Source organism: Podarcis vaucheri, assembly GCF_965113315.1.
Source record: "Podarcis vaucheri genome assembly, chromosome: 3".
NCBI lineage: Eukaryota > Metazoa > Chordata > Lepidosauria > Squamata > Lacertidae > Podarcis > Podarcis vaucheri.
This window is the reverse complement of record NC_138761.1, coordinates 63,075,278-63,083,290: the sequence shown is the minus strand read 5'-3', so window position 1 is coordinate 63,083,290 and position 8,013 is coordinate 63,075,278.

Genomic DNA, 8,013 nt, shown 5'->3' with positions numbered 1-8,013 from the left:
AAATGAGTCACACAGTCTCAAAAGAATGCAAAAACCTAATAAAGCAAATATGTAACACACAGTACGCTGCCTCGTAAACTAAGGCTTCTGCTTAATATTAAAATGTCCAGTCCTTGCAACAGCTCTGACTGCTTGAACAGCTGATGTAGTCTTTGGATCAAAATAATGCTACTTAGAATTCTCACTTCCCAAAATACTCACTTTCATATATATTTTTCTTAGTTAATCAAGAGGTCAGAACAACTGCAATCAAGGCAGGTCAGCTGCAATTAAGCTTTTGTTTCTTTTCAGCTGAACTGGATATAAGCATTTTCAGATTTTATCTTCCAGTTTGTATACTCCATACAGCTAGGCATTTTGCATGGATTTCAAATCATGTGGCACTGATTGACCGTTCTGTATCTGAAGGGAAGAATGGTGGCAGTTCTGTCATTGTATGCCTCACTGTTTGAGGCCTGAAGCTCCTTCCAAATTTGCATTTTTTATTAGATTGCCCTCGAGAAATCTGTGTGCGGCTCACAGAGGCCCTGAGCTCACACTTAATGTGCATGTTTTATATGCATGCTTAAGCCCACACCTCTGCAAACAGCCTCACTGTTCTGCAGTTTGTACACAGAAGTCTGTGCTCAGTAGGTAGCTTCACAGAACGGCCATTGTGAGGAGGGGACAGAGGGTGTGCCAGACCTCCACTTCCCCTGCTTCCTCAACAGGAACTGCCAGGAGGCCCTGTTGCCATAGCTCCTAGGCCTTCCACGCACCTATATTGCCAAGTGGCACTCCATGGGGAGCCAGATTGTACTCTCAAGTTGCTGATTCCTAGAGTTTAAGGTAATGGTGGCACAAGAGTGGTAGGACTTGGTATCTGAAACTACAGATGACCATGACAAGGGAGATTCAGGCTAAGTTTTAATGTTCTAGACCGGAAAGTGGTAAAGCAGCTCATAGGCTACGAGATTTAATTTGCCTTTTAAGGAGGAGTCAAAATTTATGGGTCTAGCCCATCCAAGGCTAGGTAAGGTTTTTAACTCCTTGTTGTTTTAAACCGGTGACTTTATTACGGACACTTCGATTGCACTGACGAAAACGTAACAGACCCTGTTCAAATGCATCTTCCCGTGTGCACTGGAAAGTGGCACTTGAGACCCTCAAAGATGGAATTCTAGTGTCTTCTGAGATACCACTGCATAACTGTGTGTGTCACCATCTAAAAAAACCAGTATTTGCAGGATTTAAATTGCAAGGATGCAGTGTTAATCAGATGAAAGGTTAGGAGCTAAACCAAGAGAGCTGTGCAAAAAAGGATATTAAATTTTGCCAGCAAAAAGTATCAGTGGCTTTATGTGCAACAAATGTGAGTACCATGTTGCATATAAAAGGTGCAAGCAGTTTTATATTAACAGCATGCACAATTGTCCACTGTATTTTAGTACGATCAGAGTATTTTTGTTTTGAAACCACCTTAGCCATGAAATTCTATATTTTAAGGCAATTGTCCTTGAGTTAATATGGGCCTGGCTGTCTTGTTCTGTTGCTTAATGTAATACTTCCAGGCAGGCATGGGCAACTTGGTGGTTTGCAGAAGGTGCCTGGACTGCTCTCCAGGTTACAGCCAGAGTGCAAGGCATGATGGCATCACTTCTCACCTGCCTCCTCATGCCACTCTGCTCACACATCCTGATGGGAGGAATGCCTGCCAGGTAAGCGGTGGCTCCTTACCTGCTCTATTTTGGCCTGGCCAGCCTCACATAGGAAGCAGCACTAATCTGGCAAAAGAAGCCTGCAAGGAAGATGCACACAGTTCTGTACCTGGTAAGCAATCCTTTCTTCAGAAGCTGAGAGTTACTGTGAATCTTCTGTTACGATTCTCACGCTCTGAGGCCAAACTGCCTTGTGGGGTAAGACAGTTTCATGGCGAGGGAGCAGCGAAGGCCTCTCTGGGAACTCCTGGGTTATATTGCATCTGGAAAGGCTTTATTTTTCATCCATTATTTGTTTTAGTGAGAAAACAGACCCCTAAATTCCATGCCCATATAGTTTCTCTGCAAAATATCAGGATGCTTTTATTTACTGAGGCACTCACATAAAGCTATGTCAGAAACATGACAGAAAGCTTCATATATCACACACCTCTTAACACGTTGAAAATGGGCAGGTTTGGGTCTTTTTGGCACTTGCAGATATAAACTAAGTTTTGTTCCTACTGTTGCTATAAAAAGGCATTGGGAATCAGATATTGTTGGAGTCTCTGATCACTGCCATGATCTCTGATCACTGCCAAAACTGGGACTAATGGGAATTTGAGTTGGGCAACAGGTGCCCCATCCCTGTTGTAAAAGTACATTTAAAATGGTATGAGGGAAAAGCGCAGCAAATCTACATGCAGTCCTAAGATGTTTAGCACCAGTAGAACCCTAAAGTGTAGAGCTTGACTTCATCTAGTATGATTCTGTGGCAACAATCAAACAAGGCCCTGCTAATCCGTTAAGTGTACCTAAGACAGTGTCAGATTGTGGCTTTTGTCTGTTAATAACACATGAAATGGGTGGATTTCTGAGAGCAAGGTTTGAGGCAACATGTGATTCTGTCAGTGTGTTCTGTTGATGGGAAGACATGTCGCAAGTTTATGTTCATTTCTCTCTGATTTTATTGTACGAGGTATTCAAGGACAAAGTTGTGAGGTTACAAAGCCAGCCCCACTACATTTGTCAAAAAAGCCTTTTTTCCAAAAGGAAAAAAAAAAAGTTTTGGATTGCACTTTTGCAGAGGAAAGAATATGTACATAGCAAATGAATGTTGATGAAATTTAAAATAATTGGTTATGATGCCATTTTTGTGTGGTGTTAAGTTTTTTGGTTGTGATTTATCTGTAATAAAAGAATAAATTGCAGTGAATTGTGTTCATGATTATTGTGGTGTCATTATACCTCGGCCCAGTATACCTGAAGGAGCGTCTCTACCCCCATCGCTCAGCCTGGACTTCCTCCGAGGGTCTTCTGCTGGTTTCCTTACTGTGAGAAGCGAAGTTACAGGGAGCCAAGCAGAGGGCCTTCCTGCTAGTCGTGCCCTCCCTGTGGAACACCCTCCCTTCAGATGTCAAAGAGACAAAAAGCTACAGTGGTACCTCGGGTTACAGACGCTTCAGGTTACAGACTCCGCTAACCCAGAAATAGTACCTTGGGTTAAGAACTTTGCTTCAGGATGAGAACAGAATTCATGCAGCGGCAGCAGAAGGCCCCATTAGCTAAAGTGGTACCTCAGGTTAAGAACAGTTTCAGGTTAAGAACAGACATCCAGAACGAATTAAGTTCTTAACCCGAGGTACCACTGTAATAACTTTTAGAAGACATCTGAAGGCAGTCCTGTATTGGGAAGTTTTTAATGTTTGATGTTTTTCTATGTTTTATATATGCTGTAAGCCACCCAGAGTGGCTGGGGAAACCCAACAAGATGGGTGAGGTATAAAAAATGAAACAACAGTAATAATAATTACAGGTTCACCATGTTGTGGAGTAGCCCTTGATAATGTGTCACAATCACTGCTTGCTTTTAAATTTTTTTTTTTCATATTTGTTTTGCACTCTTCCTTCAAGGGGCTGAGGAAGCATACACAGGGCTGATCCATTTTGTCCTCACAACAACTCTGTGAGTTACTTCAGGGTGAGAGAGGGCAAGTAGCCCCGTGAGCTGCATTGCCGAGATAAACTGATCTCGCAATCCTTCCTGTTGAAGCCAGTTGCCACTGCCAGGATTTTGGTAATAGCTGAATGAACCATCTACTGCATCTTAATCTGGAATGCCTAAAGCAGGGCTGTGATATTGTTCGGCTACACCTCCCACCTTCCCTGATGATCAGCCACAGGCAATTAAAATCAAAAGCCAAGTCTCCTTAATAATCTCTTTGATTTTTTGCCATCGCATCAGATCCCTGCCAGTTCCTTGCAATTCCAAGGAAAAGGGAGGGTGTTTGTGGTGAAAGATTTACAGTCTGATCTACAACAGTTCTTCTTAGGAAGACTGTTCATGTGGCAGCGCAGATGCATCTTTTGTAGTGGTAACCAAAGAACAGATGAGAACAGAACAGTACAAATTGCAGCAAGTGACTGTGCACTGGCACACAACTGATGTGCAGCTGACCTGTTGTTTTTAGTAACATGGGCACAGCTTAAGTCGGGGGGGGGGGCAAAGAACAAGTTATTTGCACATCCCACTGTGCTTGCCCCTCTCCCCCCCCCAAGCTCTCCACAGTTGCAGCTCTACCCCAGTGACTCTCGCCTGTTTTAAAACTCTTGCAGGTTGTCTTGCTGTATATGGGAGCTACAGTGGCGGAAACTATACACCAGAATCTCCTGTTGTGTGCATAGTGGCCTTACACCTATGCAAACATCTTTGTTGAAGGGCAGCTTAAAACATGAATTTCCATTCTGCTTTATCCCCGTGACTGTCTCCTACTGCCAAGCAAATTGGTTCATTTGCTGATATTACACTTTGAGTCCCCTTACTCTGGAAGCAGTATGTTATTGCTTGCTACCCAGGGAATTGCATGACCACAGAAATAAGGTACCAGACAAGATGTGGGAGTCTATGATTAGAGTCTTCCAAGTGTGTGTGTGTGTGTGTGTGTGTGTGTTTTAATAACTGCATGGCACTTGGGTGTGGAGATTGGAGAACTGTTGTCCACTAAGCTTTTTTTCTGATTAAAATCCTCCCACAGAAGTTATTGTGGAGAAAACTTGTGTATCGTGTGCATGCTTGCAAACTTTCTCTGTCGGGGCAAATAGCTTCAGCGACAAATGCAAAACCCCACAAAGATGGTGTTTACATCAGCTCCCATATAATGGCCATAATCTCCAGCTCTGAATGGGCAGAGGTTTCCTATGACTACAAATGCTCAGTACCTTTAGTCTGTGCACACATTTAAAGCACCCTCTCCCTGAATCCTGGGAACTGTAGTTTACTCGTCACAGAGTGAATTCCTTGCACCCTTAACGACTGATGGTTCTCAGGATTCTTTGTGTGTGTGTGTGTGTGTGTGTGTGTGTGCTTTAAATCTACTTTAAATGTATCGCCTGTATGGAGCATCTTAGAGATTTCCTATTCTACATGTTGAGTATTTCCCCCAGTAGAGAAAAGAATGGGCTAACACTGCACAAGGAACGGTTCTTGCTCATGTTCCAGCATTTATGTTTAACTGGTAGATCAGCATCCTGGAATGTTTTGAATAGTACCCAAATGTGCTCCTAGTCTTTCATTACAGTAGAGAGTCTATGTATGGGCAGGCTGCAGAAAAGGAACAGGTGTGTCAGTCAGTCTGAATGTTGGTAACTTAATGGCAAGGTGCCAAGGAAAGGGAGTGTTTGCAAATGCAAAAATACATTTGGCAGGCTCTTTAGAGTGCTATCTGGACACAAAGTAAAAAGACAGGCAGCACTTTCATCTTGTGTGAAGCCAGTTTGGGGCAGAATGAATCATTAGGCTGGTGCCCTCTAACAAAAATTTACCAGAGTACAGTGGTACCTCAGGTTATGAACTTAATTTGTTCCGGGGGACTGTTCTTAACCTGAAAGAGGTCTTAACCTGAGGTGCACTTTCTCTAATGGGACCTCCTGCTGCCGCCGCTGCGATTTCCGTTCTCATCCTGGAGCAAAGTTTGTAACCCGAGGTACTACTTCTGGGTTAGCGGAGTTTCTAACCCAAAGTGTTTGTAACCCGAGGTGTTTGTAACCCAAGGTACCACTGTATTATTAAGAGAAGGAACAGCAAGTTAAACTAATGGCAGATGTTGGTCTCATATGTCAGTAACTAGTTTTATTGTTTTGGCTAGGAATATAGGAATAGCTACCTCAGTTTTCATGATCTTCACTTGCTCATTTACAAGTTCTGCAGATGAAATTTCCTCTCACTTAACCCATTTGGGGGGGGGGTGTCAGAAGGAATAGCTTTTGAAAACAGAACAGAACAATAAAAGTTAAGCTGCTTTTTAAAAAAATGCTGAAAAGTCTTTTAGCTGTGTGGACAGGGGCTTGCTATTTTTGAACCTTAGCTGTGGGCACATTCTGCTCCTTTCCATTTTTGTCAATCTGTCTTGGCTGTTGAGCTTAATTTTGTTTTGTGTAAGGGCTGTGTACGCTGGGATGTCCCTGCCCAACGGCCAACAATAGCGTCAGCTAACACCAGTAATGATACACCATTCTGCTGACATCAGGAAAATGCAGCTTTCTGGAATCAAGGGTGTGAATCACTTGACCTGCCGAGATCAAAATATAAGATGTGCTTCTACTGTTATTTTGTTATTTACATAAAGGTAAGCTATTTTGGTGCTCATAGTGTGGGTGGATCACTAGCTCTCAACAAGTGTTAGAAGCACAAAGGAACAAGCCGCTGGTGTTGCAAGGTCAGAGATTTGAAATGATCTGCAAGTTGGACCTGAATGAAAATACTGTTCTAGCTCCAGTTGGTCTTCAATAATATTGGTCATTTCTGGTTTGTTTTAAGATGGCTCTACATTTTTTTTTTAAAAAAATGCATTCCTTCATTAAAGTTTTGTTTAAATCTGCCTGAACAAAAGCATGGCAGTTAATGGTGAAAGGGGTCAAGGGGGACAGCGGAAAACTCACACCACAGACTTACAATTGGTCTAACAGTCATTTCCTCTCCCAGAACACCTGGTATTTTGAAGCTTTCAGGTACGTGACTTTGCTGTATTCTAGGTATACTTCACAATGCAGGCCAAGATGGCTCATAAGAGATGGTGTGTAGGACAAGAAAGGCACCTAGGAAACCTCAAAAATCATTCACAGGTGCAGTCTCTTCCACCTGCAATAGTACGCACGAGCATCTAGCTATTGTTCTGGACCTGTGCCCAGTTTTCAAAACCTGCAAGCTTACTACTTGCTGCCTTTCATTAATTCTGCATCACAGGTGTGGCTGCTGAATCACAGGCTTCACGTATAGACTTGCAGGCCATTAATTATGCCCTGGGCTGATTTGTGTGGACTCTTCCCGGATATTATGTGAGAAGGATCAAAAAGTTTGATGTTACTCTGCCTACATGAAACTTTTTCCTTTTTTTTTTTTTTGGCTTTGTAGTCTTTTATAGCCTTTGTAATCTGTCTTGGAGACTTGCCAATTCTCACACACCCAGAAATGCCCTCTGAAATAAATTAGTCATTCGGATACATTTGCTCAGAGAAACTTTCAGGTTTATTCATTGCCCAATGCTAAGGACAAGTCTACTCCAGTTTAGGCCTACAAAGGAGACATGTCCTCAAACATGTTTATAGCTGCTAGGCTTCTCCCAGGAGTCCTAAATCTAGCCAGCAGTACTGAAAGGTGAATTGGTGTAGTTTAATGGCTAAGGATTTGTACTGTGAGGCAGGGAGGGGTCGCTGGTTCAAATCCCTCTGCAGTTATGGCCTAAATGGATAAGCCTCCATCAGGGTGAGATCCGGCAGGTACCATGGGTCCTAATCTCAGTTGACTTCAAAGGAGCTGACCCTGGCACTGACAGAAAGTGTGCTTGAAGGTGTGCTGTCAGCGCTTGTCAGCTGATAGGTCCTGGCAGCAGCCCCACTGGCTGCACTAAGGAATTCTTGATGGGGAACTTCCCTAGTGTATTAGATGCTAGCCAAGTCTTTACCTGCCCAGCACCTGATGTCACCTGTGACATTAGGTGTTGCACAGGCCTATGTGGTTTGAGGAAAATGGTCTCGTGGGCTTAATTAGGACCCTTGCTGGGCTTAATGATGCCTATATGCTGGTGATTCCCAATCATTGCCATCCTTCCCTACAATGCAAAGAAAAAAGAATACCAACCCACCTTAACAGGCTGGTTTTTCTCATTACTGAATGTATCATACGGCTTGTCCATTCTAAACCACTTAATCAAGGTTGATAATTAGGAGGCCTACAGCAAATGTGTGTTTGGAACCCCTGTATATAATACAAGTTTTGTAGGAATGTTAGAAAATGGACAATCAGGCAATAAAAGAGGAAACAAGGAAAGCAGAAAAGTAG